This window comes from Octopus bimaculoides, chromosome 5 (assembly GCF_046866305.1).
Source record: "Octopus bimaculoides isolate indiv1 chromosome 5, ASM4686630v1, whole genome shotgun sequence".
NCBI classification, from domain to species: Eukaryota; Metazoa; Mollusca; class Cephalopoda; order Octopoda; family Octopodidae; genus Octopus; species Octopus bimaculoides.
In genome coordinates, this window is record NC_142932.1 from 3,690,367 (window position 1) to 3,703,812 (window position 13,446).

At 35.3% G+C, this 13,446-nt stretch overlaps 1 protein-coding gene across 3 annotated transcripts in view; it reads left to right on the plus strand.

Moving 5' to 3' along the window:
- Positions 1-13,446, plus strand: part of LOC128247835 (uncharacterized) — a 646,611-nt gene that overhangs the window by 416,785 nt on the left and 216,380 nt on the right. The window lies entirely within an intron of this gene.

The following is a 13,446-nucleotide window of genomic DNA, read 5'->3' on the forward strand; positions in this document are numbered from 1 at the left end:
TCTATAGACAACGACATAAAATAGATTAGCATTGAAAACTTAGGACCTGGGACGCCTGGGACGCCTGGGAAACTGCCCAGTGTGCCGATGTCATAAAAGGGCACTGTTGGGCTCATGATCGGTAGGTCGTAGGATCGACCAGCACCTTATGCCCTTGAACTCTTGTCAACGCAGTAGAAATGAATACCAATAGAAATGTATATAAGTGCAGCCCTTTTTCTCTTCAACTATCGCATACTAAATAGTCTGTCTAGTCAAGAGATGGGGAGCGCAGGACTACATGGACACATAAAACAATTAGCGAAAGTGCAGTACATACTACCCACCCATACTCACTTGCAAGTAACGGCTATGGCCGGTATGCATAAAAGGGAGCGAGCTAAAAACTGCAAGTCATTTTTTCCCAACGCTCTAGTGTTTTTTAGAACTGTTTATTGGATGCAGATGATTTTTATTCATTCTTTTTTTCAATACTACCATTATCGCTATCTGTAACTTTTATATTTCTCCTATATCTTTATGTTACTGCTATAGATAACAATGATATATGAAGATTTAACATTCATCTCCTCCTGTATTCCCCTATTTCTCTCTCTCTCTTCTCTCTCACTCTTTTCTCTCTTCCTCTCTTCTCTCTCTCTCTCTCTCTCCTTTCCCTCCTCTCTCTCTGTCACCATGACACCTTATTCGTCACCATGACGAATTACCTCAGAGATCCATTGCATCATTCTGTTGGTGTGCGTGTGTGTATGCGTGTACCTCTGTGTGTGTATATATGTGTGCATGCGTGTGTGCATATGTGTGTGTTTGTGTGTGTGTGTGCGTGTGTATGTGTGTGTTGTGCGTGTGTTTGTGTGTGTGTGTGTGTGTGTGTGTGTGTGTGTGTGTGTGTGTGTGTGTGTGTGTGTGTGTAAGTGTGCAGCGCTCCTGTTCTTAGTGTATTTAATCAACTATAGTGGAAGTCGCATTCTCGAGAAAAATTCGGAATGGAGACTTTTAGATTACAAAAACCGGCTTATAACATTTAGCAATGAATGTAACACTATCCTGGGCGTAGTTGGGACCTATTAATTTCAGTAACAATAATTATTTGATAACATTGTTCGTCATCATAGTGAGATGCTTCTACTATGGCGACAAGATTATGGTTTTCATTTTGCTAGCCGATTCAGAACAAACAAATACCAGTAATATTACTGGGTTCCATTACACCCTCTCACTGTAACATAATAGTAATAATAAATAACATGAAATATAAGATAAAATACCATTATGGCAGAGTAAAGAAATCATTAAATTTATATCCCATTAATAGAAATGTCTTGATTAAAAAGCGAATAAAAAGAAAAATTCTATCGTTCACTCTCTTCAAACATAATTATGCGTATGTGACTTTGGCTCGTGTGGGTGTGTGTGTACGGAAGCCAAAAGTGAGTTTCTGCTGAGTGTGTGTTTGTGTACGCATTTGTGAATGTGCGTGCGAGTGTGCGTATGAGGTTGCGATTACGTGTGTCTATACCTACGTCCTAACGTGGCAATATATTCGCACTTACACAAATTCAGATTAATACGCACTCATACGTACACTATATACTCACATACAGACATATAGAAGTAGACATATGTGTATAACAGTCATGTGTACATATGATTGTATATTCTTGGGTATAACTATGTATACACATATACATATTCATATACATATACATACACACACATTCACACACACACACATATATATATATATATGTACTTATATACATATATATATATATACATACATACATACATACATATATATATATGTATATATATATATATATATATATACACATATATGAATATATATATATAAATCATATATGCCTACATACATATGCAAACATACATGCATTCATATACATCCATTCCTACACACACATACACACACACACACACACACACACACACACACACACACATATATATATATATATATATATATATATATATATATATATATATATATATATATATATATATATATATATATATATATATATACATATATATATGAATGTATATGTATATGCGTGTGTATGCGTACGTGTGCTTGTGTGTGTGTGCTTGTGTGTGTGTGTGTGTATGTGTGTACAACTGTGTATGCATGCGTGTGTATGTGAAATCCATCTCTGATTAATGTGGATGTAAAACGTGTAGAGATGGAGAAAAATTAGAGGCAGCTACAAAATACAAACCAACAACATCATCATCAACAAAAACAAAAACAACAACAACAACAAATATAACCACTACACGCCAACAACTTAATAATAACTATGATTGAAGCTTAGACATTTGAAATGTTTGGACTGCGAGATCTGTTGCTTCAATCTCATTTCACTTGCTGTCGCCGATATTAACGATGGCTGCTTCAATTATAGGAGAGAAATCATGTCCCACTGACTGTTTCCGCGGTAACCTAGCAACCGTGCGTCAGGACAGCTTGCATCTTCATCATCGCTTTCGTCGTCGTCGTCGTCTTCTTATTTCATGCTGTTGCTATGAGTGTTTTGTTGTTGTTGTTGTTGTTGCTCATCTTCTTCTTCTTCTTCTTCTTCTTCTTCTTCTTCTTCTTCTTCTTCTTCTTCTTCTTCTTCTTCTTCTTCTTCTTCTTCTTCTTCTTCTTCTTCTTCTTCTTTTTGCCATCACTATCACCGCCTCCGTACCACCAGCATCACCTGTGTGCTACAACTCTCATACACATTCACACACATACATCTTGTTTTGCTACCGAATAATTCCTCATGGAGATACAGATGCAATTGTTGGTTACGTACATGGCGTTAACAAGCAAACACTGAGATCTTTGGAATATATATGCTTGTATGTACGTACCTATGTACGTACGTACGTAAATATGTATGTATGTATGCATGCATGTATGTATGTATGTATGTATGTTTGTTTGTATGTATGTATGTACGTATGTATTATGTATTATGTATATATGTGCGTATGCATGTATATATGAATGTAAGCATGAATGTACATATAATATGCAATAAATATATGTATGAGAGAACATGCGTATCCTTTTCGCTTAGTTCGGGTAGAAAACATGCTGATCATGTTTCTTTTTGTTTTCTTTATAGAAATCCCATAATTTTAGACACGCACAGACCTTAAAGTGTAGAAGAGTTTTTAATGTTCAATAAATAGCCCTGCTTCGTAGTATATAAGGTCTCGTCATGTTTCAAGTAGAAACCCTGTTTTGAAATATTCAGATTCCAGTATTTGATGCATAGGCATATGAGATGCACCCCAATTTCAACAGCGCAGACTCAGAAAAAAGTTCTTGATGTATTAAAGCTTATGGGATGCCCAACTTCACATATAGGACTCGGGATGATTTTTAAAGACGTTTTGAGTGGAATGTGCATCTCGGTATCTGGTATACCTAGTTGCTGTAAGAGTTCAAGAAATGTGTTCTGAGCTACGTATGAGCCGCAGACCAATACTTTATTCACACAACCATTTCATTTGTAACCCAAAGGATAAGAGAAAGGGGCTGGGTCTACTGACTCAATGGGGATAAAGAAACAAACAGCCGTGTATTTAGAAAGTATGTACTATGACTAGCTATTTTTGTTTAGTCCATGCGCTGTTTTTTAAAAGCATGGTGCATCTGGCATAACTATCTAACGTGTGATTGTTTTTCTTCCTTAAGTCAGCAGAATGGAAATTGAAGCAAATTTGTCTCTTTTTTTTTTTTTTTTTTCTACTAGCTGCTTTAATGACTACATATAGGTTCAGTGTGATTGAAATGGAAGGATAAATGGGACGATACCGAGTGTAACTGAGAGTAAAACGAACACTGTTATGCTTCGTGAATAGATGATTAAGGTGTTTTAATAGACGGTCAGATATAGTGAGGGAACAAACGCGCAAATACACACGCAAAAATATAAATGGAACTTCGTCGGTTGCACTGATGATTATTCAGTGATACGATCTACTGAGTAACTTGCTCTCTGAATTAACAAGTAATTAACCGAATATTCTAAAGACGCGTACTTGTAATATAGTCTTTAGGGAGACTCAACGGGGCGCAGTTGAAAAATAACAAGGTTGTACTTTTGAACGACGAGTACAATCCACCCGATCCACTTCCACGCACTTTCCGTCTACTTAAATTCACTCACAAGGCTTGAGTTCATCAGAGGTTATTTAGTAAACGACACTTGTCCAAGACACCGTATCAGGTGGCTGTGACCGAGATCTCATGATTTCCAAGCGGAACGCTTAACCATCCAACCATATACACCTATATAAGTACTGGTGCGTGCGAGCACGCACACATACACATACACACGGGAACATGTCAAGATTGGAGGATGAATACATTTCAATTCAATTTTCGGTTTCCAATAATTAATTCTAAATATTTCAACTAAGAACCCTTTTCTTGAATTCAGCTTTTCATTTCAGATAGTTCAATATCATTTATAATTATTTCTTTTTGTCGTAGTATGATGTCACTTGAAATATAGAAATATATATTTATATTCACACCTTGCTTTGAAAAGTTAATTTTTCATCTCTATGCAATTAATATTTTATTTGCTAATAATTGCTATAAAAGCTATTTTCTTCTTCTTCTTCGTCTTCTTCTTCTTCTTCTTCTTCTTCTTCTTCTTCTTCTTCTTCTTCTTCTTCTTCTTCTTCTTCTTCTTCTTCTTCTTCTTCTTCTTCTTCTTCTTCTTCTTCTTCTTCTTCTTCTTCTTCTTCTCCTGCTGCTGCTGCTTCTACTACTACTACTACTACTACTACTACTACTACTACTACTACTACTACTACTACTACTACTACTAGAACCACCACTACTACTTGAAGCCCTGGATTTTCTGTCTCCTATTTTAATCCTCGTTTTGCTTTAGTTCAATTACAGTCTTCATAACTTCAAGACAAATCTTAAAAGACCATCAAAGACATGAATACGGGGAAAGCGGTGCAGTCAATTAAACTAGACTTATCAATTGATTAAATTCAAATAAAATTCTATCAACAATTACTGACTATTGAGTTGACCTAGAAAATATTTGAAATATATATAACATTTTAAAGGTAGTTCGAGTGTCAATATTCGAGATTAAGGAATATGTTAATTTGTTGCTGGTTTAATGAGTTTATCAAAGAAAAGAAAGCGCAGTTGCCAGAATTCTTTTTATGAGGGCTGCCAAGATTGATCGAAAGAAAGGACAAAGCTTTCTTTGAGCGGAGACCTCGCTCGAATACTTGCAGCATAGTGAACTTGCTAATTGTACCCAAGGGTCAAAAAAAGGTATTTAGCCAGACAAAAGATTAATGAACTCTAATCTTTAAAAAAACAATACATGTAAAACTGCAAAGCATTTCTATGGTTTGATCACCATAGAAATGTCGCTCAAACAACAAGAAAAATAGTGTAAGCTTAAGCCTACACAATCTAACCAACTGTTTTACTCACCGCACCTCTACAATTAAACTCGTAAAACCTTACACTAAATCCTTACATCAAACCTTTTCTCATTAAAACTTCAAAAACTTTAAACTAAATCCTTCCTTGTTGTCATTCTCCTTGTCCATAGCGAATAAGAAAATTTCAATTTGAACTGCATCTTCATTGATCTCTTTAGATTGGAGTGACCTGAAAAAGCTATTTTGCATGTCGTCACTGCCTTTCTTCCATTGATTATATAGTTTTAAAGCAGCCACGTTTACTAACTACATCTGAAAGCACTAATTTTACTCATTAATTTCGAGTATGAAAATGTATTTACACATTATACATACTGTAGGAAAGGTAGAAAATATTCTGTATTTTGATTTATAAAAAACATTTCTATAATACAGAACGTTGATATCTAAAACAAAAGTTATAATACTGTGGTGACCTTCTATAGTGGCAATATCTGGAACCAAATTAACGGCTCAATTATAGCTAGTATTAGCGATACTTTCAACACATAAATGAATATAATTGCCATTCAATATTCGCAGTACTGTAGCAAAATTATAAAAGCAACAAAATTAGAGTATTGTTTTATTATTATGATAATCACTTCTACCGCCCATCTTACCACATACAAACTTCAGCAATTAAATTTCCTACAACCATTAGCGGTGCTTGTACACAGGTTGTCAATAAAGCGGAACATAGTGTTTTCCTTATCTTATATCAAGAAATTATTTATAATTATTCATAAGCATGGAACTTTAGGTTAGCCTTATAAGGTTTCGAGATCCATTATTGTAGTAATTTCTTGTTTAATATATTCTCGATTACCAGTTCAGATATTGTCAGTATAAGTAACATTTCACAGGAAACATTTAGGTTTTCTCATTTTCTCACAATTGGTCAATCACTTTTCAGTGATTGGAATTTTGCATTCAAAGAGACACATAATTGTCATTTACATTTCCTGTGCATCATCTCCTCCCTGCAAAGTAAACAGCAATACGATGAGCAGACAGAAACGTTAGCACGCCGGGCGAAAAGCTCAGCGGTACTTCGTCTGTCTTTACTTTCTGAGTTCAAATTGCGCCCAGGTCGACTTTGCCTTTTATCTTTCCGTAGTCGATAAATTAAGAACCAGTTGCGTACTGGGGTCGATCTAATCGACTGGCCACCTCCACCAAAATTTCAGGCCTTATGCCTAGAGTAGAAAAGGATATAGGTAACATGTATATACTTCCACACACACACGCACGCACACACACATGCATACAGGTGTATAACGAAAGGAGCGATGTGATTCGCTAAAGGTGGACAAAAGTAAGTAATTAATTGCATTACATAGCCATATTCATATATATATATATATATATATATATATATATATATATATATATATATATATACATAATATATATAATTCAAAGGGATAGTATTTATCACTACAGTACACTGAAAAGATGGAAATGACATGTGGGGTACTATGAGCTCTTGGCAGAAACAGCTGTAAGAAACTGATCTTCTTTCTCTATTCTAGAAACTACTGGTATTTAACGCACATATACGTATTAACAGAATTGGTTTAGATAAATAAATATACATAATATAATGTCTAACAGCTGGTGAATACTACTTCTGGATTCCATCCATTTTCTTCCTGTCATATATATATATATATATATATATATATATATATATATATATATATATATATATATAGTCTTCTATTCTTTTACTTGTTTCAGTTATTTGATGGCAGCCATGTTGGAGCACTGGCTTTAGCCGAGCAAATCGACCCAGAAATTATTTTTAGTAAACCTAGTACTTTTTCCATCTGCCCTTTTTGTCGAACCGCTAAGTTACGAAGACGTCAACACACCAGCATCGGTTGTCAAGCGATGTTGGCGGACCAAATACAGAGACACAAGTATACACTCACACACACATACATACATACATACATATATAGACACTTGCCCAAGGTGCCACGCAGTGGGACTGAACCCGAAACCATGTGGTTGGTAAGCAAGCTACTTACCACACTGCCACTCCTGCGCGCACACACACACACACACACACACACACACACACACATATATATATATATATAGTTCTATATGCATTTATATTGTGAAATGTATATATATATCTCAATATGCTTTCTCTTTATAAATGTCCTGAAAATTCTACACAGCCTTGGCTTTGTAGTCTCATTTCATTTAACACACACACACACACACACACACACACACACACACACACACACACACACACACACACGCACGCACGCACGCACATACACGCGCACACACACGCATACACACACACATTTGTAAATTCGGAAGTATAGGCCTACAATTTTAAAGGCTTTATGTTGATGTTTTTTTTTTTTAATTCAACCAATTATCCTTTTTGTTATTTATATTATTATTCTTTGTACTAATTTTATTTAGTTAGTTTACTGATCTGGATGTTTATATAAACTTCGATATTTTAAATTCATCCTAAAAGATTTTTGTCTGTACAGTATTGATAATTAAAATCAATGATACCAGACCATCCACTCATTCGGAATTAAAAATCCATTTTATTCCTGTTTAATGGTAGAATATCTAAGCTCGTGCAAACGGCAATAACAGCAACAACAACAAAAATTCTTTCAAATTTTGGCACACGACCAGCAACTTTAGGAGGAAGGAGTTAGTTGGTTGTATCGACTTAGTATTTGACTGGTACTTTGTTTTATCGAACCTAAAAGGATGAAAGACAAAGCCGACCTGCCAGCTCACCACCTTAATAATAATAATAATAATAATAATAATAATAATAATAATAATAATAATAATAATAATAATAATGGGAATGACAGCGAAACGGGCTGATTACTACCTAGCTCAGATACCAGGAAACCCCAAAATGGCTGAAGTTCAAAAGATAGTGCTCATGGGAACTGCCCATATCGTACGTAAAATACTATCTATGTGATCTCAAATTTTAAAACAAACACAATCCAAATATATGGTACCCTAGGCATAACACCTACATGAACTTCTAACTTGTTGTCTCTTGAGGTCTCTGGGTGAGACTTGGATCCAACTTGTACAATTGCAAAGCAAAAGTCAAACATAAAATAATAATAATAATCCTTTCTACTAAAGACATAAGGCCTGAAATTCTGGGGGAGGAGTCTAGTCGATTATATCGATCTCAGTGCGTAACTGGTACTTAATTTATCGACCTCGAAAGAACGAAAGGCAAAGTCAACCTCGGAAGTTGAACTCTGAGACGTCCAGCGTGCTAACAAAGTAAGATTCATAACAACACTGATATGCAAACGATTCTGCCAGCTCACCGCCTTAATAACGACAACAACAACAATAATAATAATAATGATAATAATATTACTTTCTACTATACGCACAAGGACTGAAATTTGGAATAGTGGGCTAGTCGATTATATCGATCCCAGTGCTCCACTGGCACTTATTTCATTGACTCGAAAGGATCAAGAGCAAAATCAACCTCAGCGGAATTTGAACTCAGAGCGAAAAGACAAAGGAAATCCCCCGGAGCACGGGGGGGGGGGTGTAACTCGATTACATCGACTCCTGTGTTCATCTAGTTATTGTTTTAGCGACTCTGAAAGGATTAAAAGCAAAGACCCCACCTTGGTGGAATTTGAACTCAGAACGCAAAGACGGACGAAGTGCCGCTAAGCATTTTGCTAACGATTGTGCCAGCTCGCTACTTTAAATACACCACTAATAATAAGAAATATCGATGGTCACCTTCTTTGCAAAACATGCGACAAAGAGAAATTATTTAACACTTTTCTATGTTGTACTCATTCTTCAAATAACTGCATTCACTTTCGTTTGATTTAGAATCGGTGATTATGAAGTGTATGTGCGTATGTGTGTGTGTGTGTGTGTGTGTGCGTGTGTGTGTGTGTATGTGTGTGTGTGTGTTTGTGTGTGTGTGTTGCATTGCTTAATTATATGTGAAGTAATGCTACTTTTTTGCTATAGTGTTGATGTGAATCCTGAAAATTTGGATACTATTATTTGTCCATTATTTATGTACTGAGATTCTGTTTCCAAACACAACATTAAACATCTCTTCTCGAAGATAATTATGTTTTGAATAATTTCACCAGTTGTTTCAGAGAAGTGGTTCCATCTACTGAAACTAATACACGTACAATTAGAGGATTTCGGTTTCTTTTCTTCTCATTGTCTGCAAGAAGAATAGATTGTTAGTTCGGATTCATTTCTCCGTTATTGTGAATTGGCATTACACGGAATATAGTTATTTAATCACTTCCAAAGATGCTGTTGTTGTTTTTACGCGCTAAGTCACTAGGCTTATGATGAGAAAACGTCAAGCGGTGACGAACTAACCTTCTCTTTTCTGAAACTGCGTTAACTATCCAATGTCATTTCTTTCTCGAGTTTGCAGTATGTAACTTTAGGGAAAATTGGTTCTTATTTCTAGTATTTCGAATGACCAATTTGAATTTCCATCGCATCATGTTGTCTTCTGAAATCGTTACATATTACCGTCACTTCATTGAATCATTTTAATTGAAATTAAAATTCTTATCGTTTTCATCGTGGCCTTTACTAACTACAGGAAAATCCACGTTCCATATTTCCTACGATCCAATGACGGGACCCTTGCTTTGCTGCTCGATATGCTACAGATAGCAACCAAATTCTCCTCAGGCCACATCCTTCTTTCTTGACAATGGAAGGACATATTGCATAAGCAGTGTAGGCCTATACAATGCATTGAGATATTCAGTAGATGACGTAGTCCTATATACAATATATTCAACACAATCATCAAGCCATTCCACTCTGTGATACTCAATCTAGGTGACTCGAGTATTATAGGCCAACCCTAATCAGTCAGACCTATAATCGAAAGTGTTTTATTTGTGACCATCAACGTCTTCTTTTTGTAACAAAAGGTATATTGCCAAAATGTCCTTTTTTTAAAAATTTAGATGTTATAGTACGATTTTAGAGAGGTTTCGTTAACACTATTAACATACCAAATAATCATACAACAGAGGTTTCTTCGTGAACTCATGACCTTTCTTAATATGATAAATGTATTTACCACGAACCATAATACATGGCTTTATCAGTGACTAAATAATATGAACTACCTACCCTTTAACGGTTCGAAAACTTAGGAAAATTTTCCTGAGTCGAATGCACTCTCAACTATGTAATATGTATTTATATTCTTTGTTTTTATTGTTATTTAAGACATTGTCTGCTACTGCTATTGTTGCTGTTGAAGTTATTCTTATTGTTTATTAAATTTATTGATGTTATTGGTGACTCATCATATTTCTTTTTTCTTTTTTTTATTTTTCTTTGTATTTTCTTCCATTCTGTCTTACTGTTTGTCAAAATGCATTTAGCACGCTGCATCTATATAATATCCGGAATGGCTACTAATGATTTTAGAATATCAATATTGAAAATGTTTGATTGAAAACCTCATGAAATGTGTATTTCCTTTATCGTGTGGGAAAGTTATGGCCAGAGGTGTTCGGCTTGTTATAGAATGGCTACTTTTATATCATCCAAGACCACATGTTTGAAGATATAGAATATTTGAGTTCGAAATAAGGAATTACTATTGAAAAAGAGGAGATAGGGAATATAGAGGGAAAGAAGAGAATGAAAGTAGAAATAAAAATATTAAAACATTTAAAGATACTGTAGTTGCAGTTTTATTATTCGAGGAAAGTGGTGTATAGAAGTGGTAAAAAAGTTTTCTGTACATGGTATGTAAGTTCCAATAGTAGTTCATGTTTCATATTTCAAATTATAGAGCCGTGGATTCTGTGTTGCTCATTCGAAAGGGTCTTGTGTTGTGAATGAAAATTTGAGAATGTATTGGTAGTATTTGTGGAAAAATGGTGGGTAGAGCGATGTGTATGCTTAGAATAAGGAGACAGGTCAAAATGAAAACAGGAAGAGATGAGAGAAAGAAAGAGAGAAAAAGAAAGAAAAATGAAAAGAGTGAAGAAAAAAGAAAGGGTGAAAGAAATTAGAAAAGGAGTGGTAGTTGGTGGTCAAGATACTGTGAGGGAAGGATGAGAGAGCAGTGGGGAAGGGATAGAAAGAGATAAGAAGGTAAGGAATGAATAAGTGTGAGATGTATGAGTAGGGATGTTATGATAGAGCTGCTTTAAGGGATGAGTAGAGAGAAGGTATGGGTGGGGTGTTACCAAAGTGAGTAGTAATTTTAGTAGTATATTTTAAAGTGGAGAGAAGAAAAGAATGTCAAATTTCTATAAATAAACGTGTGTGATTGTATAGGTTAGTGTGAATGGTAGGAATCAGAGCGGAGGAAAGAAGGTATAATGACATACGTACGCGTGCACACATGTTCATATACATACATATACACACATACATACATATACACACACAAACACAAACATATACAAATATATACACAGGCATATACATACATATACTTATATATACATGCATGTTCACGCGCATCAATAAATGTATTCATACACGCATATGCGAGTGCATACATATACACATACATGCATACCCACATACATACGCACAGATGCACACGCTCTTACACACAGTCAAACGCATGTTCGCATACAGGTACATGCGTATACATATATACACATACATACACTCACTCGTATATATTTGTATATACATATTCACGTACATATACTTACACACACATGTATATACATACATGTACCCACATACATATACAGGTGAAGTTATAACATGGTTCCATCTCTTAAACAACAACAACAACTATTCTTCTTTCCTACAATTCGATATAAATAATTACTACTCTTCTATTTCTCCCAAATTTCTTAATTAAAGTCTACTACTAGCTAGGAATCTATCTAACCTTACCCCAATAGAAATTAACATAATCCATAACGCCTGTAAAACCCTTATTTCTTTTGAGGACAAACTCTGGTGCCGGGCCAATCACCATAACAATACCAATAACCATAACCATGTATTTGACATTACCATGGGATCATCCGACTCCGCCCAGGTCATCGACTTCGTTGGAGTATACATACTCCACCAGCTCCAAATACATTTTGCTAACCTCAAGAGAGGCCTCTACAGAGATGACGCCTTGCTAGTTACCAAGAGCGTAAATAAATCCTCTTTAGAACGAGGTAGAAAAGATCTGCACAAACTTTTCTCTAGTCTAAACCTATCTATTACATTTGAAAATTCCGACAAAGTTCCTAACTTTTTAGACGTAACTTTAAACATAGAAACCTCCCAGTACTCCTCTTATTACAAACCTAACCAATACCTTAAATACTTAAACATTCATCCCAAACACCACAAATCCACCTTTGATAACATAGTCAAGGGATTTACTATGTTTCTTGTATCTAAAATACCATACAACATAATTTTGGGGTAAGTAAAATAATCTCTCGCTTCTAAATTGTGAGTCACAAATACCAAATGGCAACTGAGAACAACTCCATTTTATAAGGGGAGATAATCCCAAGAATGAATAATTCTCCAAAGTTGACATGTCAGTCAGTTACCTGAATGAAGGCGAACAACAGAGAGTCTGAGTAACAACTAAGCGAATAAGCTTTGAACGAATAAATTAACTCTAGTAACATGAATATATTTATTCGTATTTCTCGCTCGCTCTCTCTTTCTCATTCTACCTATCTCTCTATACAGATCAACCAACACACATACAGATATATGTGTGTGAATGTGTGTGTAAGTGTGTGTGTGAGTATATATATGTATGTATTATGTATACGGAAAGCATGCGATGATATATTGATGGTAGTGGTGGCGGCATCAGTAGTGATTCTGCTAAATCAAACAATAGTAGTAGTGTGAGTATTGACCCTCTCAGTGAAGAAGGAGAGAAGTGTACTCATTGTAAACCCATAATCGCGTGGTAACATAAAA